At 42.2% G+C, this 23,821-nt stretch overlaps 1 long non-coding RNA gene across 2 annotated transcripts; it reads right to left on the reverse strand.

The window, feature by feature from the left end:
• Positions 1 to 229: 229 nt before the first annotated feature.
• On the reverse strand, positions 230 to 22,857 carry LOC113966384. Of its 2 annotated transcripts, none has more exons than XR_003533805.1 (6): positions 22,556 to 22,857; positions 22,382 to 22,462; positions 12,957 to 13,035; positions 7,260 to 7,436; positions 6,770 to 6,871; positions 230 to 4,283 (listed from the first exon to the last, which is right to left on the reverse strand). It is a non-coding gene; the product is annotated as an uncharacterized LOC113966384 (long non-coding RNA). The 2 variants fall into 2 exon arrangements; XR_003533804.1 differs by having other exon boundaries at positions 230 to 4,289.
• Between the last annotated feature and the right edge of the window lie 964 nt (positions 22,858 to 23,821).

Here is a 23,821-nt window from a genome sequence, read left to right on the forward strand (position 1 = left end):
CCATGTGTCCAGAAAATATAAAAAGCCTTTGGGCTGCTTCTGCGCCATCATCACACAGCAACTCTGCCACGCACCAGAAAGAGGAAAAAAATCCCGATACTGCATGGACTCTTTGCCACTGAATATTTCCAATAATACTTTCTCACAAAACAGGCAGGACACAAGGTTAAGGGATGAGAAACCCAGAGCTTTATATAGTGTTTCTTTTTCAGTTTTGGATTTTTTTTTGCCCCTGAAGTGCAACTCTACAGATGGAATATGAGCCAGTTCTTTTGATTCCCTTTCTTGTCATTCCTCTCTCCAAACTGATTTTATGGTTCTCGGGGGGGGGGGTTCGCCAAATATATCTGCATACTTACACATTATATACACAATGTATACTGCTTGTGCAAACTGCAGTTGGTGTAATGGGTCCTGAACATGCCTGTTATGTTACTGTAATGCAAGCAGTAACCATGAGATTGCTAAAAACACTGTCTTAACCCTTTGCTGACATCCAAGTAAAGACTACTTAAACCTAACAACATAATTCAGAGGCCGACTCACACTGGCATTTTCATGTTAGTGTCCTCTGCCCATTTTTGTCTGAGAAACAGGATTTTCCCAATGACAGCCTGCAATTTCACCAATCTGTTAGAATCACCAGGAATTGAACTTGGCTCTTTTTTTTTTCTCTGCACTTCTCCTTGTCAGAAATCTCATTTTTCAGCTGTGCAGCCTTGGTGCTCCAGCTCGCCCCAACAACATCTCACCTATTTTTTCCTCGGTATAGCTCCTCACAAAAGTGCAATTTGCAGGTGACAAAAAATAATTGTCATCTCAGAAAGTTGCCCCAGAGTTCCGTGCAAAAATTCATACAAAAGGTGTGATGTATATTAAGAACTTAGATGAGCCAATGCTGTTCATCATTTCTAACAGCAAAGTCAGTGCAACCCTTTGCCTGGTCAGGTGGGGGCAAATGTTACGTGTGTCCCAACTAAGATCTCTCACATCAGATATTGTAATGCCCTCACCTAATAGCTTCACAGTATTGACTCATTTTAATTGTTCCTTCATTTCCTTTTGTGTCATTTGGCTCTCTGACAGTCCTTCCCTTGTCTGCTTTACTCCTACAAAGAAAGGTATCACCATATTCTTGGAAGATAGCTCACATAAACTCTACAGTGCTGGATGGTGCATGACTGGGTCTTTGTACTGGGGACTCTCTGCTGTTTTCTGTCACCTGGGGAGACTGAAATTCAGTCCTAGTTTTCAAGTAAACTGCAGATGAAAGAGACATTGCCTGCTTTGTTGTGCTGTAACCTTAAGCTAGAGCTTTAAAATATATATGATTTTGGTCATTAAAAAAACTGTAGCTTTTTCCTGTCATTTATGTTCTCTATACTTTGTGCCTCATTAGAAACATGAGAGGAATCCAGGCACTACAACACGATAGAAATGCCAGCCAGCAGCCAGTACATTTTGAGTGTTAAAATGCACACAGTAAAATGGTAGTTGAATGCAAAGAACAAAGTTTTTCTCTTAGCTTCTATTATTTTCTGCATTTAAACTATAGCAGTCAGAACAAAATCACAGACTTTTCAAATGATGAAAGGAAGCCCAGTGGTAAAGCTGACCACAAATTTTAAAAATTCCTGTTACTTAATAACTGTAGCCCACTGGTTCTTTGCAAGGAAATAGGTGCCAGTCATGCCACTATCCAGGCAATAATCATTCTCTGAGTCTCATCTCCCTGCTTCTTTCTATTGGCAGAGGATAACTGGTTAAGCTGCCCTTTTTCTTTTGGGAAAAGCTAAATACCCTGCTCTCCCAAGGCAGGCAGGCAGGCAGCTCCTGGTCTGTGTGGCCACACAGGGAGGGAAGGGACACTTCCTGCTTTGAACTAAGTGCTGTTCCCTCAGGAAACAGTTACTGCCGTTCTCAGGGCACAGCAGAGGGGGGTCATACCTTTGATCATCAGATACCAAGGTAACATTGACTGGTTTTCCTCTCTCTCCAGTCTGATATGTTGCTTTCCTCATTTTAAACATCCAAAAACAAGAGAAGAAAGACAACTGCTTTCCCCCAAAGAGAAGTCTGCAAGCACTCGTGCTTGTGTGAACTCTTTCTCTTGCTTCTTTTCACAAAAGGAGATGGCCAGCAATTAGAAGGCAGGCAGCGCTTTGGGAATAATTCTGCTATTCTGTCTGGTTTTGGTATTTCAGAAGTTTCTGCTCAGTTAAATTCCCATGAACAGCAGATGGATGTCCTTTCAAGTCTGCCTCTGGACTAGACTCAGTGTCATTCATGCCTTCAAATAAGTGGTGCTTTCTACTTTGCAGGTAGAAAGTAACATACTACACAGATTTTCAAGGTTAACAGAGCTCTTCAGGGACCCTGAGATTTTACTACAGAAGGTTAAACTCTGCTACACAGCGTGTTACAGGCTAAGGAGGAGGATAACATTCCCTGGTGTTTCTGAGGCGGTCATTTTTCAACCCTTACTCAATACTGGTGGGGTAAGCTGACCCAACCCCAAAAGAGCTCCATCTTTCTCACAACTCCCTATCATTGCAAATACGGAGAAAACTCCAGTCACCTTCTTTTAAATCTCTCTAGTTCCCTGCCAACCCAACCTCCTGCAGCATGAACACCTTTTTATCCCCTGAGCCAAGTGATTTTACAGCTGGCTGGCAGGAATGGTGCTGCACTGACCAGGATCTGCTGCTTAGCCCTGGTGTCTGCACATGCACATGCAAAAAGCTTATTTCAGTGTCTTAACTTGTATCCCCAATTTACACTTACTGCAGCTGTACTTCAAAGTGCTCTTGGTCCTGTCACAACCTACTCATTTGTATCTCATGTGTAACTGCACAACTACACAGAGTTCCTAAGCAATAACCAGCATACACCGTTTTTGGGGTTTTTTTGGTGCAATTTTCTTTCTTTAATTTTTTTTTAAAGTAGACATTACCCGAGCTGCTCCCAGTAGTTAAACCTGTCTCTGATTAAAATGTCATGCTCTGGTACATGCTGTTTATGTTCAGCCCCTGGGATCCATCCACAAAGTCAATCAATACATCATGCAGAACACAGATTACAAGAGGTGCCACCCAGCCACCTTTGTGCCTGCAGTTGCTCTCTCTCTCTCTGGCAGCTCTCCCAGCAGCCCTGCAGACGGCAGACGCAGCACAAGGGAGACCAAAAGTAGTTTATTGGCAGAGATGCACACCGTAACACAAATTGCAGGCAGCTGCCTTAACACATCCTGACAAGGAAGCTCTGATTGGGCTTGACACCTACATGATATACAGCTCTCCAACTATACAGGTCCTGAGGGAGCGCAGTGGAGACCTGCTCCCCGGGAGAGAGGCAGGTTAACATGCCAGGAGTTAGCCAGCACTGCTGCTCCCTTGTTAATATAAACAGCAGCAACTTGCCTTAAAGAAGGAAGCACAAAGTGACCTTCACCGCCTGGCAGTCAGCAGTCTTAAATCCAGCAACAAACACAACACAATACCTTACACGTCTCAGAATGGTTTTTAAAGAGAGCTAGAACATAATAGCTGCCTCCCCCATTATATCTCAATTCACCCTTCGACTTTGGCTATTATGTGTTTTCTTGCTAAAGCTTCTGTGGCAATTTCCCCAGCTGCCTGACGCCTGAGGGCTGTGTCAGCTGCACAGCGAGTGCCTCCGAGGCACAGGCACGCTGTGAACTAACGCTGCAGGATGGGGCACACAGCAGCCCCCCTCAAACGTACGTGTGCCCACTGCCCAGCTGAATGCATTCGCTTCCCAAGGTTGCCAAGTGCTACTGAGCCAAACAGCTCCTCAAACTGTTACTCTCCTAAAAGAGCAGCCAAATTCAACACGAAGGAGCTACCCTGCAGATCAAGCAGAAAGATGCTGGCGACTTCAGCGAGGCAAGGATTATAACAGAGCAGGTGGCACTTGTAGGAGTACATCCCTGGCTGAAGCAGCCCGCCAGCGTGCAGAGCGGCTCACCAAGCATCTCCACGAAGGAGTGAAGCAATCCCGGATGAATAACCTCCCACCAAACTGTCAGACAGTGACTCACTTTCCTGAAACCAAAAGGCTTTATAAAGGAAGTGCTTGAATTTTAGTTACCTGTTTATTAAAAGTGGTTTGAGCGGTGGTGAGCGATTTCAGGAGGTTTCAGGTGGTTGCAGCATCCAAAGGTGTTCTGGACCTTGGCATTGCTTCCCGCCCCTCTTCTGACATCCAATATTTCCTCTGTAATGGTTGCCTGTGTCCTATCAGCTGGTTTTCATCTTTGTCTCCTAGCGCTCATGATGTAAGAAAACATGTTCATATTCATATCATCTCCAAACTGCCAACTGTTAACCCATCCCTGCTCCTCCACAATTTTTTTGGATGAGATTGGACTTCTCATAATGACACAGATCAGCTTTATCAGCTGATATCAGCCTTCTCAAGCAATAGATACTGACTTTTTCTTAAGCTGTAAATCTACAGTGCCCAACGTGTGATAGTGACATATATTTTAATATTGTGCTAATATTTCACTAACTCTCAGAACTACTCTCCCATCTTGGAGAACGTGCAGTTGGCTGGTGACAAGTGTCACATTAGGAACCTTGACCACTGCAGCAGACTACAAAGCTCTGCTCTGACCACATCTCCTCAGAGGAGCCTGGCCTTTGTCCACCACAGAAAATCACAGCATCTCCACACTGTGATCCAGTTGACAGAACAGCTTCCTGCAGGGAGATACCTTAATCGTGCTTCTCAAGTTCAGCCTGACAGCTGGTAACACACACAGGCCCACTTGGCATTCACCTTCCACTCAGCACCATGAAAAACCTGACGTTTGACACAGATGACAGGTACCACCAGCACGAGCCATCAGCTGAACGGTATTTTTATTCCAAGTTACCCAACACACAGTACTTTATGAAAAGTCTCTGATTTAGGTCTATATGCATATACAGGAAAGCATTTCAGCCAAGTACCTCATTGGGTTTTTGTTTAGTTTAATTTTGGGTTTTGGATGAATGGACGGAAAAGGGATAGACAGGCTCATGCAAAAAGAATATTAGGAAGCTGTCAGCTTCCCTTCACTATGATTCATGTGGTCCTGAGACACAAGGTAAAATCTTACGTTGAAGAGTAATACAGCAAACCAAGATGTGCTGTACAAAGTCATTTATTTTTGCTCTTCTATTGCTTCTCAAGTGACAGTCACTTAATAAAGAAAATTTTTGGAAGCTCTGTGAACAAATGCACTAAATGTACAATTACATTCATTTTATTTCCAGTCCCATCACATCCATGCCATTGCCCTTAAGGCCTCTCATCACAATGGGACCAAGCATCTTCAGGTACGTGCTAATATGTTATCATTGGCTCCCTGATAAATAAATTATGCATAGGAAGGTAGCTGTTGAGTCAGATTCTGTGTTAACAGTCATTCAGCTTCAGAAGAGGAAATTCCATTAAGTAAAACATATTTCAAGGTAAAGCTCAGGTTGAAAAAATATAAATTATTTTGATGGTCAGTTGGCCAGGCCTGAAGTACATTTTTAAATAAAATGCAGGGTACCTCTTAATCTTAACAATCTTCTTGTTTATCAATCACCAGAAAGAATAAATGTGTGACCCAAATAGCACTTATTTGGCCTTAACCCCATAGTTTACCATAGTTAATATTCTGTAACGCATCCTGAAGAAACCACCTGGGATATCTGGGATACATACTTTGAAAGAAGGAACTCCCTGCAGCCTCATTAAATGTTTTAAATCCTGATTTTCAATTGAGAACATTTAAATGGGATTTTACCCAGCTGAAAGAGCAAATTTAATTCGGCTACTGAAGACTTATGTCCTTAGAATTTTGAAGTTCTCCACTATACTATGAAACATCCAAATAAATCACAGTGGAGAACCATATTTTGTTGTTTGGGGTTTTTTTCCTCCAAAATGTGCAAACACAAACACCAAACGTCCCCTTGCCCCTTAACAAAAGACAAAGAAGAATAAAACCCCTGACTTTGCCCCTGTGGAAATGGAGGAGAGCCCAGCTGTGCTCCACATGGGGAGCTGCGTGTCAGCTGTGTGGCTGGGAGGCTGTGCATCCTTATGTCACACCTTGCTCTGCCCTCCCTGGGCCTTCTGGATGGCCAGGGACACACACTTGTCACTCAGTTTTACAGAACAGCGTGGGAGTCAATGTCCCTTACCGGAGAAGCAACTTTTGATCAGTTCACAAAGAGCCTCTGTTTCAGCACATGTAAAACAAGAGTTCATATTGCTGCTGGGCTGCTAGGCCCTGCGAGGCCAAACTCTTCAAAAAGCCTGAGGTACTTCCTTTCTAACACAGGAAAAGCCCTGCTCCAGCAGGATTTGCCTTTTCAGGGCCAGCACGCTGTGCTCAATAAGCCCAGCTGCCACCTACCACTACTTGAGTGCAGGGCTAAGCCTGTGCTTTCTCCTGTGCCTGGACTTGCCTTCTGCTAGGGAATACAGGGAAAGTTGCAATCTCGGGCTGACGTTGAAAGGTTACCAAGTTGTCATTGCTCCAAATCAACTCTTGCCCCATCTGCTTCCCTAGCATCTGTTCCCGTAGCAGTTCCTGACTCCCCCCAGTGAAGGAAATTGGTCTGCTGCACACTGTTGGTATGGAAAGGATAGGAAAGGAGGAAGCAAAGCTGGCACTGTACCAAGCTCATAAGTATTGTCAGGCCTGTTGAACAAATCTGTTCTGCACAGGGCACAAATCACTGGCAATGATGAAATTTTTACCTACCTCAGAGACCCCTATGGAAGTGCCAAGCACGAGTTTCACTTTTCTGCTTCCTGGACAGACAGGGTAGCAGTGACATGTGACTGCACTGGGAGGAATAGTCACCTAAAGTAATTTGTGAATACAGTAATATGTGACTTACTAAAGAGCTTGAGACATTTTGATTAGGTCTAATAACCTCACACCTTAAGAGATGCCATAAGTATTTCTATAGGGAAAAAGAGTAGAAATGTAGGGATGCACATGAACAGCGATAAAGGGCAGGGAAATGTAGGAAGAAGCAACTAATTTGTTAGTAATTGATATTAAGGAAATACAGCATAATTTGAAATACAAAATTAAACAATTTAATTTTAGTCAGGAGCCAGATCGTGTTTTAAAAAGGTATGTGAACTTACAAATGCAGACATAGATAATAGCGTCAAGATTGCACAGTAAAAATAACAAGAAAGGGCAAAACAAAACCAAGGTCCCACACTTTGATTTTGCTCACCAGAGCAAATATAATGTCCTGGCACTCAGTAGTAAACTGTGGTGACTGGGCTCCTAGCTGATGCTTTTCTAGTGCCAGAGGATCAACTGTGATGTTCTGAGCACTAGGCAGCAGCAGCAGACAGTTCAAACATCTGAATAAACCCTTCTTTCTTCCAAGTGTGCTAAAGATCTGGACCTGTAATACCCCAAATTGTCATTAAATAATTTAGTCTTTCCTCTCAATTCTCAACCACGAGAACAGGCACGGCATTTAATTAGTGTCTCAATTATCATTTAAATGTTTGCTCATCAAGTTCAATAAAGATCAAGCGGCTGAATTTTGAGACAAGTGGCTGTGTCATCAGTGATCTCCCAAGGGGTGACTTATTTGAAGGTTAGAAATTCATGCAAAAAGTTCTAAAAAAGCACTTAATCGGTATAAATTCTTTTGGCTGCAGACCCTGCCCCTGTGAGCAAGTGTCCAATTCATCTGACCTTAATGGATTAGGATGTATTTCATGTGTCACAGGAACAGACCGGTCCTAAGCTGCACTCACAAGCTTCCAAGAGGTCATATCTCTCTAAAAATATTTTCTATCAAGCAATTATACTGTAAAAAATTAGCAAGTGGTTCACTAAAATAACCTAACTACACCAGCTGCTGAAATAAAGAGATAGAAAGGTGTGCAGCTGCAACTTCAAGGAGGTGTTCTAGTGGCTAGAAATCTGCTTCTCAAAAGGAAGAGTCTTAGATTTGCTTGATCTCCTTCCAACCACCAGTCATCAGCCTATTGCATGAAATGTTTGTCTAACCACTGGAAGGAAAGGAAGACAGCAATGAAAAATCCCCAAACTTATCACACCTTTTTGAGTGAAGATGCATCATCTTTACTTTACTGCCTACAAAGTCTGGTACTTGCAGAAATGTACAGATTTTCCTTCAGCTTAGGCATTTGCAGCAGCATTGGAGATGAAGAGAGCAGAGTTCTTGAATTTCACAAGCAAGATACATAAGGAATTCTTCCCGCAAAGCAGGCACATTATTTGTAAACCAAGTGAGTACTGGAAGACCAATGGCAAGATATTTCAAAATGTTGCCTAGAATTGGAATATGTAACCATTATCTGCTCTCTCATTCCCCAACAAACACCCATACAATAGTGACAGTTTGGTGAGCAAACCTTTCCAGAACGTTTTTCCATGTGAAGAGGGGAAAAGGGAACCAAAATCTTCTCAGTCCCTAAGACTGAATTGCTGGAGGTCAGAGGCAAAGGCAGGACATGGAAGAGGGTCAACAATGACAAAAAGTTGAGTAGACCAAAAACACCCACCTAGTCCCAACACAGCATGCATATCATGCTGCAGAAGAAATCGGTAACCCCAGAACTCACTGCCAGGGCACCCAAGCAGGAAATCCCTCCATAGCCCTGTGCAGCCTCTGAGCAGACACACAACTGCAGAACTGAAAGGAAGGGATGCCCTGCCATTTGCAGCCACTATTTTTCCCTACAGCATCCTGTCTCCAGCCACAGCCAATGAATACTGTTTCAGGAGAAGGTCTACATAAAGGAATTAGCTCCTGAAGGCAAGCACTTGAAACCCTGAGCCTGAGTGACCTGACCCTTACATTAACAAAGTGATTCAGCAGGTAGAAGCATGCCAAAGGGCAATACATCAAAGCCTGTTTCACCTGGAGCCATGAAGCAAATGGACCTTCAGCCACTGGATTTTGCTGCATTCTGATACCAGTCCTCTCACCTTCTTCCAATGACAGCACTGAATGACTTGTCAAGTCTCACTGTAAAGCTTTCCATGTCACTCTAAATTACCTAGAGCACTGTTGTGCTGTCCAGTACAACTGGAACACTGAACCACAGGCAGGATAGCTAGCTGGGCAAACAGCCTTCACGTGTTTTAGAAGGCAGAACCATCTTCCATGGTGTTTCTCTTTTTCAAAATCCTGCTGGCCTCTAGTTGCCCCAGGCATTCCCTGAGAGCTCCAGCTAAAGACAGGACTTCCCAAGCTATCTCTTATCTTATTCTAGCCTACTGCTTTCCAAGGCAGAGTATCAGCTGTTAAGCAGATCCTTGCTCTCAGTTCCCACATACACGTATTACCTTACTGTTGGCTAAATCAAGAGGCACATCACCAAAACAGTCATACAAGTAGACAGTCTTGATTAGTGCCTCAGAAGCCTCATATTTAATGTTTGTTATTCAGTGATTTGCAAGGTATATATTGCCTCAGGTTTCAAATCACTGGCAAAACGGCAGAAACATTCAGCAATGCTGAATCAGGAAACATCCATTGCTACAAACTCACAAACAACCTCCCATCAACAACTATGTTGAGGCATGCCAGCAAGCAGACCAGTTCTGAATTCATCCATTTTCTCATAACACCTTGCATTATCTAAGTAGGGTATTTTTGTTTTGGAGTTTTTGTCCAAAGCCAAAAATCAGATGTCACATGGCATTTATAGCCAAATGTCTCAGGGAAACCCAAGCAAACCATATCAATTCAATTTTTTTTTTGTTCATCAGATATGCAATCCTACAAAGCAAAAAACCTAATTTCACCAAGCCCATCAATGCATGATTCAGATTTACCACAAGAGTTTTAGTCCAAGCCTTGTGGACAGAGTCCTAAATCAACTGTTTCATTAAACTATTCAGCTGCTGAACTAGCCAATCCACAGTTCCCACTCACCATTTAACATTTATTTACTACCACAAGCTTTACCTGTTTCAAGCAGAGATTTGTTTAGCTGTCTGCAAGCAATTATATTTATTGCAAGCTTCTGTCATAGGCTTTTTCCTCAGAATTTTGCCAATTACAAAAGAGGCTTAAAGATCAGCAAACTCCAAACTAATATGGCTAAGATTACAATTTGTGCTAATGACATTGAACTGAAACAGCTTGGGACCAACTGCAACGATGATATGAAATAGGGCTACACAAATAATTGATTTCTCAGATTGGTTGTTAACTTAACAAAAAATATTTTTCCCCTAATTAGAAGGATTGTATCTTTGTCTTTAAAAACCCTAACAAATTAAGACAAGTAAGTTAGTTTTGCTGGTGCTGAAATAAACTGCTGTTTCCATGTTGATGATTTTAACCCATACAATGCAATTGAAGTGCCACAAGCATCATTCACCAAAGAAAGTACAGTTTTGTTACCCCAGTGCTTTGTTGCATTGTCTGCTCTAATTTCTAGGACACTCCGGGATCAACAACCTCTGAACCAGATGAAGGACTGTAAGGTGCTGGGCTATGGCACATCTCCAGCTCAGGCAATTACCAGCTGGCATAGGTGTGTACAGGGGAGGAGAGAAAGATTTTCCAAGGTGAAAAGCAGCACATCAAGGATTTTACAAACTTCTCACAGAGAAGTCTTCACCTCTAACTCTTTTATTTGGTGTTGGTTTGTTCAGTGATTTAAGAGTTATAGATCTATGAGTCAGTTCCCAAACATTTCAGGTCGAGGTTATGATTGAATCATAGCCTTTGTGAAATGCCCTGCCTCACTTTTCATGCAGCATTTTTCTTTCCTACTGTTGTTTGTATTGCTGCCTGAGCGCTGCAAGCAAGCCTCTCAATACAAGAACAGTGTAACTTTCCCACCTCTCACTGCATAGAAATAATTTTGCCTTCCTTCATCCCCATACTCGGTGCATTAACATAGAGCTCATTCAAGACTGACAGCTTCTCATTTCTAAGCAGGAAGTACTGCAGAGATGGTGGAACTGTACAGTGCTGTAGCTAGGAGAGAAAGAAATACAGGCAGTACAAGCTAACCCCTGCTAGACAAATATTTGGGCATCACAACCCCTAATGTTGTCTTAGATGGCGTTTGAAAATTAAATAAAATAATTGTGGGAAGAAAACAGGGTGACACATTCTTCCCATCTTCTCTGTGCTACAGTTTACCCCTCAGCCTACCGCTTAAGAGTGTTCTTACCTAAGCAGAAATGCCACAAAGAAACTTCCCAAAGCCAAAACCAACCTGCAGCCTGAGGCAGGGCAGAAAGGGAGTACCCTGTTTGGGTGGAGCCTGGCTCCCGTGCCTCCTGAAAAGGTCTATGCACAGGATGCTTTTACTTTGCATCTGGGTAATTAAGCCTGTTACCTCCTAGTAATAATGCTGGAGTAGGTATGCAGACTATCCAACACCTCTTTAGCAAGAGAACAGGCTTATCTCTGCTGCATTTGCTCTAAGGGCAGGCAACACAATTTAGGTTGTAGCCAGGAATAGGTATTTCCATCTCATCCTGGCATCCCCAGTGAGGCATTTTTATTATCACAGTTCAGGGTTCAAGCCTTAAACATACCTTCCAGAAGAAAGATAATAAACAGTGCAACATCCGCATCTTCAACACTCTGTAATTCAACCGCTGCATGAATATGTGTGTTTAGGGATTGAACCCACCGTCAGGAAGACTGAGTTCCTATGAGACTGTTAACACAGTGTACAGACATTTTGGGATAACAGGTATTAAGCTCCCAAAGGAAAAGGCAAAGTGCAGACATGCCAGCCCACCTGTTCATTCAAAACTGCTTTTGAACAGAAAGCTGACTGCCACAAAAATCTCACTCTAAATCAGGAGAAAAATAATTATTAGACACAGATATTGAGGGTGAATACTAATCTCATGCTGAATTCAACCTCCCTGTCACTGTTGTTCTGCAGTACTGAAATTTCTTTGGTCCTCTCTCTTTTGTAGGTGCATATCTTACTGATGAAGACCTCTAAGACCAGCACATTTCCTTCGGTAGAGCTCAAAATATTTGATCAAATGAGACTGGTTTCAATATTCTTATTTTATGTGTAAGAAAACAGAGGCAGAAAGAAGTGATCTCTCAGCAAATCAACAGCAAGCTTGAAAGAGGGCTCAGGGTCACTCAGCTCTGCCTCAGCACTTCAAGGAGGCCAACCCAGCACTGCCTCAGCTGGAAAAAGACACTTCTGTCTGTCCATCCATCCATCTGCCCTGGGGCATCTGCCGGGCAGGGGCCACCCCATGGGCTACAGTGGAGTCTCTTTAAAGGCTCCCACCAACCTTACCTATCAGCAGCAGCCCACAGTTGAAAAAGCCAAATATTAGTCCTTGGAAGCAATATCTTTTAAAGGGTAGAGAGAACAGATGTCCATGTGTTACAGTTCTAATATAAATATCAAGTCCATTGCTTCTGTTGCCAGGCATTCTGGTTGCGACTTCAGTTTTCCCACAAAGAGAGCGCAGAAGCAAAGCACAGATGGGGAAATATTAGTTAAACCACCAAAAAAAAAAAAAAGATATTGCTATTTTTCTGCAAAAGAAAACAACATTTTTAGAAAACACAAATGTAGTTCCAAGCTAAATGGTTAATATTTTTAAAATTCAAATGGAGTGGCAGATCAAATTTGTAATTAGGATTTTAAAGGATGCAAAGTCAAGACAGCAATCCTTCTGGCTTCTGCTATGATAATTGCTTTTAGAAAAATCAATATATATTTTTATATTAATGAAATCTGAGGTAAATCCTAGAATAGGAGTTGAATCTGTTCCCGCTTCCCTAGAAAAATTTACCAGATGTAGGAAATGCTCTGATGAAATTTAAAAATCAAAAAAATATAGATTTTTTTTAACCCCTTCCAAGAAATGACAACTATTTTCCAAAAACATTCAAGAGCAAAAATAGGATTTTTCTGGGTACTTTTTTTAAACTGACCCTTTTTTTTTTTTCACATGAGGGTAAGTTTTCTCAAATTTTCGGTCTTCAAGATGATCTATGCACTGTTAGAAGTCTTCTGAAAATATATACAGTTACATAGAAAATTTTAAAGGTGCACTCCACAGTGTTAGTGAGAATAAAAATCTTCTCTAGTCTGAAGAAAAACACTGGATGGTCATACCCAAAGAGTAAACCATAGGAGGGACTGAGAGACACATTCTAAAGGAAAAAAATGGGGCAAGGAGCAACACGTTGGCAAAGAAGCAGTTTTGATAAGTATAACCAAGACAGCTATTTTTTACATGCTACTTATTTGCAGCCTCCAGACCTTCATGTTCTGCTGCTTGTACATGGAAAAAGTATGTTTTACTGTTTCTCTTACCCTATGGCCTTCACCTCACAGGACAACAAATTCCCAGCAAAACAAAGGAATTCTGAAGTTACAAGACTGCAGCCTCAAAAAACAAGTGGAATCAGCAAACCCAGCAATCAAATAAATGGCTAGCAGTGTAAGTAGAAAAAGAAAATTAAAAGTTAGGACCTAAAAAGGAAAATTAGCATCAGCAGATGTGTCAGAATATGGAAGAACTTTGTCAGTATTTGTCAACAGGAGGCAGTGAGTGCAAACTGGAATACAGGAGATTACACTGGAAGAGAAAAAATAAAATTGCTTTACAGTGAGTCAAACACTGGAACATGTTGCCCAGAGGAGTTGTGGAGTCTCCCTCCTTGGAGTCCCAGTCCTGGACAACCTTCTCTAGCTGACCCTGCCTGAGCAGGGGACGGTCTCCAGAGGAACTTTCCAACTTTAACCTTTCTGTGTGTGAATTTGTTTAATGGGTAAAATCATATCCATGAGGCAGCCCTGTTGCAGGCTGCCTGCCTTAGTCCAGTGACTCTGGTCCAAACAATAGACACCTACTGCTTCCAAAGCTCATTTGAACCGGACTGACTCCACCTCATCCCTTGAGAAAGCAGCAAAAGAAAGTAACTTTTTTCTCTCAGATTGTTTAGTAAGGTCCTAGGCTGACTGCCAAAATCTTTAATTTCTTTTCAGAAAGTGAATCAAATAGATTTGTAACTCTAACCCTTCCCAAGTCTGGGGCAACAAGCTGTCATCAATGTGACGAGTAGGTTTACGTCACTGGTCACTAAGTCTTTGTCCACTCTGTGAGATTGCTCAGAAGGTGATTTAGTATAACAAAACACGACTATGTTAAAGGCTTTTCACATCACTCTTTAAAAACTCAGATGGGGCTAAAACAGATCACAGGAGTCAAGCAGTAATTACTGTCTTTTTCCGCTGAGTTGAGCTAGTTTTGGATCACTGACCAACTTATCATGTTTTCCTTTCTCAACAAAAAAAAAGAAACAAATGAAATGAATCAGTCTACAGGTGAAGATAGATCCCGTAAGCTAAGTTTATTTGACTGTCAAAGATCAGACACTAGCAGCACATTTTATATGTAGATTTGTGTGCTGGTTTAAAAGTTAACCAGCAAGGCAAAATGAACTCAATTCAAAAGAGAGATTTATAAGTCAGAATAACAATTTATTAAAATAATGCAATAAGTACAATTATACAGACAGACAATTGGTTTTAATCCACAAAACCCAAATGTACAAACCCAGCACCCTGGGGTATGAACAAAAGTGGTGTACCTTGGCCCACCCCCCGAGTCCAAAGCAAAGGGAGAGGGAATAAACCTGCTGGTGGGAGAGCTGCTGCAGTCTGGTCAGAAGTGGTGATTGCAGTCCAGTCGAGGGTGGTGGTCTCAGCCTGGTTGGGAGCAGCGGTGGTCTGCTGTCTTCCTCTGGGTCCCACGAGAGAGAGCCCCAAGGCTCTGAAACTCCCAGTTATATACTCTCCAGTTCAGGCGGGAGTGCTCAGTCCCTCCCTCAGAGTAGGGAATTCCATAAAAGGGCATGTGGATGCTCAGTCCCTCTTATCAGAGCGGGGAATTCCATATAAGGATATCAGAGCGGGGAATTCCATAAAAGGGTACAGGAACATCTTCCCACCTTGCAGGCCTCTACTGACAGCAGTTTTTGGGAAATGGCATGGAGGCTATAGAATACACAGTTTTGGGTTACACCCATCCAGGGATGAATTGGTCCCAGCCGTTCTAACCAGGACAATTTGCTTCAAAACCTGCCCTCTATCTAAACATGTGTCTGATAACCTAGAGAAATCAACTGATAACATTGACTGTCTCAATGGGGAAAAAAACAATGAAAAGAAAACAAAATGTACCTCTTCTAATAATTAAATATCAAAGCCTACAAAGTCACACAAGTTGTCTCTTGTCAGATGTCCAGCAGAGAAAATTTTGTTTCTTTTTCTGAAAAATAGCTTAATGAGTGTGATTTCAAAATATATACTAATGCTCTTATTGCAAGTTTATTTCTAAGTATGAATCACCAGCAGAAAGGCAGCTTGAGAGATTTTAAGGGTAGGAGCTGAAGGCAATGACAGCCCAGCGTGTACTTGCGAATGGGAGGAGTAGAAATCGAAACCTTTGCCCTCTGCTTCATGGCTTGATTGACCTGGCAATTACACAGGCCATTGCCCTGAGCTGCAGCAAACTTTCTTCCACAGCATTGAGTCTTATTTTTTAAGGGTTTACATTCCTGATCAGACTTTTTTTTTCAATAAGCACCTCTTTTCATCAAGCAATGACTGACATATAGAGGGTGGGAAAAAGAAATTATGTGGGAGCAAATTATAAGTGTCCAAGAGCAAATTGACAGTGTTTGTTCAGGTGGAAGAAAATCATATTAAACACTTATTGTGTTCCAGAACATCACAGAGTGACACATTGCTGTGTTTTATCAAGGTATTGCATCCTTTTTCAAACCAAACCCATTGCCTTTCCATTGTTCACAAACTCAACAGCCACATGAAGGCCATCAGTTTGGATTTAAAAGCCAGTGAATCATTTCTGCTCGCTCTGTGCGTATTCTGGTCTTGCCCTTTAAGCTACAACTTCTGTACAGAAATTGGAGGTCACATATTCAAATGACTGTGCTGCAAGTGAAAAAAAGATACACAGATGCTTTAACAGCCTAGGTATTGAAAATGAGGAGTATAGAAATATAATTTTATTCCACTTGTGTCACTAAGGGAAAAAAGGTTTCTGAGATTCTCCAGTAAGATTTTGCTACAAAAATATTCCAACATTCTGCAACTGACTACAAAGGAACACACATTTATTAATCAATCATACTCCTTCACAGCCAAAATGAGTGCCAAAGACTGATGTGCTTATCGACAAATGAAACAACAGCAGCACCAAGAATAGATAACTTTCATCTTCCCTTGTGGTCCATTTTGAAGCAATTAGACACTAATGCATTCTAATGGTACCCACAATCTGTTTGCTGCTCTTGCATGCTTTGACAGCTTGGGATAGGCAGAATTGAATTTTTTTCCTGATTGAATGAATAAGGAATGTTTTAACTTCTATGAATGAGATGCAAACTCTTATTTTAAAGAATAGTGTAGAATTCAAATTCTGCGTGCAGGCAGTAGGAAAATTACATACTGTACTTTTCCATTTCCACTGAGAAGTGAGGAAAGATGTTTCTCCTGTCTAACAAAGCGAAGGAAATTGCTTTGGGCAGGCCACTGGCTAGACCAGGGCTCTCTGTGTCCTGATTAACCACTGGCTGCATCAGTCTGGACATCATTTTAGAGGCCAGAGCCAGGGGTGTGAGGGTGTCCTGCTGCCAGGTGCTGACAAGGTGCCAGGCAGCCTCTCCAGCCTCCGGTGGCCACAGTACTCACAGCACTGGTGAGGGCATCGAAGGGCTTAAGTGTAGATAAGGCTTAAATTATAGACCCTTATGTCTCTCCTCTCTATATTCTGTCTACTGTGATAACCATCACACAAGGCAAGCAAGAAGGGCAGGAATGGGGACCAGTCGTCATCCTTGTTTAAAACAAAACCACAACACACATGTCCCAAGCCAGTCCCAAAACAGTACCTACTGATTCAAAGGTTGTGACAGTCATCCCATGCCCAAGGAGTCTGTAGACTGGTAGTGACATAAGGATGAGCATGTAGCTCCTGAGAGCTCCAGTGACCCCCTGACCTACAGCTTCAGTCCCTCTGGCTCAGCCGCCCTCACGCCCAGCCATGACTGCAGCAGCAGCTGTCTGGCACAGCAGCATCAGTCTTTGGCACACACCTCTCCTTGTACTTTTTTATTCATAACTATGCCCGGGAGTTGGCTTCTTGAAATCACCTGGGTGTTAGTCACCATCAGGGGAAAAGCAGAGGAAGAGCTATCCTCAGAAAAATGGAAGACAACATACTAGGTAGCTGTTGGTCACATTTACCACTAAAAGACTGACCACCTTTTAATTCTTCCTGCAACAAGGGAGGGGCAATTCTGCCACGTCTGAGTGGCAATGACAAGCATTAATTTCTGTGACCACTGGTCTTTTCTCCCTTCCCTGGCTCCCTACTCCCTCCAGCCCGCCTCTATCTTCAGGCCCAAGGACACCCTTTTGGCTTGGCCAAGCCCCTGGTGCCCTGCTGTCCCAGCCTGGCTCCCTGGGCATCACCTTGGGGTTCCTGATAGAGCCCACTGCTGTCCCCAGCTCAGGACTCCCCTCACACTCGGGCAGCCCTGCTCCTCCTGCATCCTCGGAGCAAGGTCACCACTGCTTTCCCTGCCTTCCACCAGGTCACTGCACCAGGAGCGGACCATCAGTGAAAGGGAGACAGCTGCTGTTAGACGTGCTGCTTTGAGAAGCCCACCCCTTCCACTGTAGGATCATCCCACCTCAGTGTGGATGAGTTATTCATCTACTGAAACGGGCAGTCTACCCGTGGAAAAATACTTTTTGCTTTGCTGTTGCATGAGCCACCACTGATACAGCTCTCAGCACAGGGTTTTGTTCTACTTCCAAAATATTCCCAACTGCCTGTCATTTCACACTCTCCTGCCTTCGCCTTCCTCATCCTCCCTGTTATTTCTTTTGCATTTGACACCTTGTCTTCTTCTTCTACAAAGAAGTACAGCCAAATTGCTTAAGCCTGTTGCATAAATCCCAATTGCAAACCCCAAGATGCCTGTCATGATGCCTTGTTTCTGGTATTCTCTTCCCTCAACACCCCTCCATCCACCCCCGACCCCCTGATGTTCTCTAGCTCTCTAAATCTTCAGACAAAAGCTATCTTACTATCATTTTTCCCCTGATGTAATGCCAAAGGCCAACTACCTTGCCAGGTTATTAATGGCAATTATTACAATTACAAATTCAGGAAGAATTATTTTGCAACTAAATTAAACATCTAAAGTAAGGGCAAGTACATGTGACAAATACCCAAGAGCTGTCAAATCTCTGCAATTAGTACTCTGTTCAGAGCAAAAGGAAAAGCCTCTGAAGCAGCACTGAATTACAGATCTTTGTGTTCTTTTATTACAATTTTTCGTTGCGGAATTTGAGAGAATATATATCACACAAGAACGACCAGTTCCAAGGCTCCTATGTGCATTCACTACATAAAATCTGAAACTTCAAAAAACTTATTGAATGTTTACCAACCCCACTAAAAAACAACAGTCTTCATTTCTATTTTGGTCAATTTGTGTAAAAAATCAAAGCAATAAAAACAAACAACTCTGCTGCAATCAAACTTACTTTATTTTTTCCATTGTCTGTTCCCTTCACCACGTTTAAAGCAGGAACAAAAGGCTTTCAGTCAGGGCTTCAGTATGCATATCCACTCATGAAAGACAAATACTTCTTTTATCAGCAATGTATTGATGAGTTGACAAAGCTACTATTTTATTTCCCCTGCTAAGATGGAGTTAAAGCAGTGTATCCATCAGAACTGCATACAACCTCTAAAATGGCCAGGCAGTGGGATCAAAAGAAGAAACAGACATGACTCTCCATCTTAAGACATTTGTTCAAAGCCACATTTTTTCCTTCCTCCACAGAGGACTTTGTAAAAACGTTTCAGAGGCTGCTGAAGATGCAGCATGACAAATAATCTGAGTAACAAGAAAGCTCCATGAGCGAAGTCATTCATGCTAAGCAACCTTTACTCCCCTGCTTGACAGTTAAGGATGTGGAGCTGCACCAGATGGGATAGAAATTTCCCCCCTGGGATCAGAGACATTTGTTCATCAGACATTTGTGCCAGCACAGAGGAAGCTGTGCCAGGAGAAGACATCATGAGCATTTGATTCTAGCTGCATAGCTTGTCTCTAGTGCAGGCAGCATTTCTTTACCCTCCTGTAGGTGCTGTTTCAGCAGCACTGTAAGGACTTGCAAATTAGACAAATAGTTCCTGCTAAAAGTTGTCTTAATTTTCACCTACATCTTTCTGAGCTGGAATCTCAAGCAGTGAAAGAACTTTTAAGGGTAGTAGCTGGGAGCTCAGTTTTTCAGTGTCATCCTTGTTATTGACCTTTCTATATAAACAGTGGAATCATAGAATATCTGAGGTTGGGAAGGACCCATAAAGACCACTGAATCCAACTCCATTTGATATATCCATTGGACAGATTCAGGTCAATCAGGTGATTGGTATACAAAGAGTTAGGCATACAATAAAATAAACCATCTAAATGATTTTCAGTCTGCAGGGAACACCTCTGGCTAGACAGAGTTGGCTGGAGTTGGGAAATTCACATGGCAGGAAGAAAATAAATAAGTGTATTCAATTAAGAGCAATCCTAAAAGCATAGCTTTTATAATTAAGGTATTATAAAGGAAACCCAAATTCTTCAGAGATATAAGAAATACTCAGAATTCCAGTGTTGTTTGTCTGCCAGTCAATTCTCAATAGAGAATTTTCCTGTCAGCCAAGTTTAAAGGCCTGGGCTCCAGACAAATTGACTGCTCATAAAAAGAAAATCCATTACATCAGAACTTTTCCCTGTATGCTGAGCTTTGACAGGCTGGAGAATGATGTCCCCCACAGAGTCAAACCATGTGTAAGAACAAAGCCCATATGGCTGTGTTGCATTGTTCTTCTTTCTCTCATCTCTCTCAACAGATAATTTCCGAGCTTAAATTTGCTAAGATCACTAAACAGAAAGAAATCCTGCAAAAATTGCCATCTCCAGCCTTACTGAAGTTCCTCAAAGAGCAAATTGATACTTGGACTCAAAAGACTTCTTTCAGGTCATAGCTTTTTAAGGAAAACATGGCCTTCTGCAAAAATTAGTATACTCCATCTTGCACTTTTCACCTGGTCATTATTCAGGCTGTAGGCTTGTTAGCATGAGGACTTCCTACAGGCTTTTATAGCCTGCTAAAAATCCCCATATGCATTATGGCCTTCACACATTAGAGCTGCACAATACTATTAATAACAGAAAATTGAAGGGAAATTTACTGACAGATTACTATAATTGAATACAGACAATCCACTAACAATGTTTTAAGAGAAAAATACATTACATATAAGAGAGAAATATCATTTTGTGTTATAAGAAGGGACTGAAGTCAGCAAGGCGGAGATAACAACACCTATTAATTATATCTATTCCAGACAGACTCTTTCTTGGCTTGTTTTTAACTTTCATTAATGTGGACTCCACAGTTATGCCACTGTATGCCACTGTCACTGAGGCTTTGCTGCCTTTATCATTAGCAAGCTTTACCGAAGTCCTGAACCTCCTGTGTTGCAGTATATGCTGTGCACCAAGGACATGAAGGAAGAAAGTAAAATTCCTTTATATGGCAATATCCTTTTAGGTATTTGAAGGCTACTATTACATTAATCTCTCTGATTGATCTTTCTCTTTCCGAAAGTGTGATGTTCAGATCTGTATATAGCACTTATGTTGCAGAGTAAGTTGGGATATGAGCTAACAGCAAACATCTTTATAGATAATACTTCCAGTTACATTATTGACTATTACATCTTTGTTGCAATTAGTGCAAGTGAAGACACAACAGATCTGTGTAGCTGGAAATCAGATCCTGTGGTATAAATAAAATTTAAAAGCTCTTAGCCTCACACTTTAAAAGGACTCTCAGTATTACAGCAAGATGATTGATTAATGCTATCTTTTTGTGTTGGAGAGAGATAACTTCCAACACTAAAGACTTCCCAAACTTTTTGTCACACTACAGGGATGAAATCATAAGATGTACATCTGATTTTTTTTATACTGTGTTCAGCAACTATTATGAAAGGAAAATCCATGTCTTCAAGGATGCTTCTGATCAAACACATCCCCAGAGGTCTCCAAGAATCATGACTATTGCTTATTTGGCATCTTCACCTTCAGAAAATGAGGTGGGAGAGAGAAGCAGCCACAGAGCTGTTAAGCTAAGTGGATTCTCTTACAACAACACCACACAGTATTAGCAGGAGGCACAGCAATTGAACTGTGGATAACCAAACTACCCAGGTATCACAGACCAGAAAGAATGAATCACAAAAAATGGACACAAACAGATCCAGCTTCTCAGCAAAAGACCAGGAGGTATAAAAAATATCAAACCTACTTCTGTAAAGAACAATGAAAGTATTTCTGTTAATCTATTCCCAACCACCAACCCCCTAGTTACAGCTTTCTCAGGTTTCTTGGAGAATTGGCTACTGAAATCAAACAGATGACACAGTTTCACACTGATTACAGTGGCACAGTGTGCCAGTTTCCCTCTGTCCCTTCACTGACGTGCCCAGTAACTGTCATCTCTTGGAATTTAAAGCTAAGGGTCACTCACATAGTGGAATGCACTTCATGTCTTTCAAAACATCATTAGGACATAATCACTCATCATTTCCAAATAAATCAATCATACCTCCAAGGCTGAAGACTTAATGCTATACTTCATGCCTAACCACCTCCCTCTAAAATAGACTCTCTCTCCAAGAAACTGTCTGCGGGAGGAATATATATCTATGTCAGATTAGCTTCCAAGTAGCACTGAGTTCATTAATTCTTGTTAAATTTTCCTTTATATTTTTCATAAGTGTTTCTCCACTCCTTGACTTTGTTCAAATTCACTAGACAGATTACCATGACCCAAAGCTCTATCATATAACCCCCAGAATCATTATGAGAATATGTATTGACTTTTCACTTTGGAGCAGAGGCATGGTTTTTTGTTTCTTGTTTTTTATGTTTGTTTCCATCATTCATCTCATCTGGGTACAGAAGAATCATTTAATGTCTACCTACAAATTCTAAAAAATCTGTGAATAATTCATGCACTGGAGGGGACCAAATTACCACCCACCTGCACCTGAGGATGTCAAGGGATTAATGATCATTAATAAGCTCCACTTTCTCTTAAACTGCACTACTGTAGCACCAAATAATACATTCGATCAGCGTTGCTGTCAACTTTGGAAAGCAAAACAGATGCATCACTGGAAGGCAAATGTTCTTTTCTAGGTTAAAGAAAATTCATGAGAAGGGCACACTGTGGATCTCCTCACCCCAGACTTTGAGGTCAGCAAATCATTTCACCAGAGAAGAGCAGCATGCACTTATCTCACAGCTTCAGCCTGGGAGTCCACCTTTGCATTAGGGGAAAAAACACAAACAGATGAAAAATACAACCCCCATGTCATGGAGTGTAAAAGGAAATCAGCATTTTCTTTTTTTGTTACCAGTCAGTGAAGCAGGTCTGTCTAACCCCCTTCCACACACACTGAGCTGTTCAGCTCAAGAAAGTACCAGCTCCTGCTGCTAGATCAGACCAATTTCCTCCTGCCTGCTTTGTAGGCAAAGAGAAAAAATTTATATCCTAGCAGCCCTCCTGCTCCAAGAATGGAGCCTGAAGTGTTGTCTCCATTGCACAGTGGAGCTCAGGTCTCTCCAGCAAACAGGGTGCCTGGTGCTACATGATGCAGAGCTCTGTCACAGCACAAGGGTCTTTGCCAGGTTTTTATACTAACCACTGTGAATTCTGTAAGTGTCAGCAACACAAATGGTATATTTGATCCAGAGTTGCTCCCTTTTGGAGATTCAGCACACCAGGATGCCCCCACCCCTCATCCTGAGGGAAGCTATGCTCCTGGGGTCTCCCTGCCCTTCTCCCAGGCTTAGGGGCTGCACTGCAGCCAGGAGGGTCTCTCAGCCCTGCACCCACCAGCTCCCCAAAGAGCCACGCCCAGCTGAGGACTTGGAGCTGCTGCATCAGTCACTCCTCCTCCGTCCCATCCTTGCCCTGCCATGTCACCGTGGGACAGGCCCAGGGACACTGCCTGGAGCACCTCCTGCCCTGGGGTTAGCCTGCCACACATCCTGAAGACGAGGCACTGAGGGTGCCCCCCGGGTCAGTCCCAGCTGCACATGGTGCGTGTCCAAGGGCAGTGCTCGGGCACTTCAGGCCCTGACCAGTGTTCTGCTCAAGAAGTGACCACTGACACCCCGAGCATGAGGCTCCCAGGTCAGCACCAAATTTCCCCTTTCCACTTACCCCAAATATGGTGTGCACAGTCTTCAGCTGTTTATATTTGCCCTGTTTGGGGTTTGTTGGCTTTTTTTTTTTGTTTGTGGGGGGTTTTTTTGTTTTGTTTTGGTTTTGGGGGTTTTTTGGGGGGTTTGGGGGGGGGAAGGTGTGTTATGGGGTTTTGGGGTTTGTTTTTTTTAGGTTTCTACCTTATAGATAGAATACTCCCCAAATTCAAAATGAGATATTGAGAAAATAAGGAATAGTTAGTTTCCAAATATTTGCAAGGTAAACAAGGAACATTTCACTCCTCATGGCCTTAAGTAACAACCCTCAGTTTTCATTAAGTGTCTCAGTGTAAACTGGTAAAGCATTAAAGCATAGAAGTAGCTTCTCTGAGAAGCCTAAGACATCGTATTAAATCCATATGAACACATCATGTTTTGATTGCTGCTTAGGAAGAGTCACAATATGTAGCTCT

The sequence above is a fragment of the Neopelma chrysocephalum genome, unplaced genomic scaffold (genome assembly GCF_003984885.1).
Source record: "Neopelma chrysocephalum unplaced genomic scaffold, ASM398488v2 Primary Assembly neopelma1_60, whole genome shotgun sequence".
NCBI lineage: Eukaryota > Metazoa > Chordata > Aves > Passeriformes > Pipridae > Neopelma > Neopelma chrysocephalum.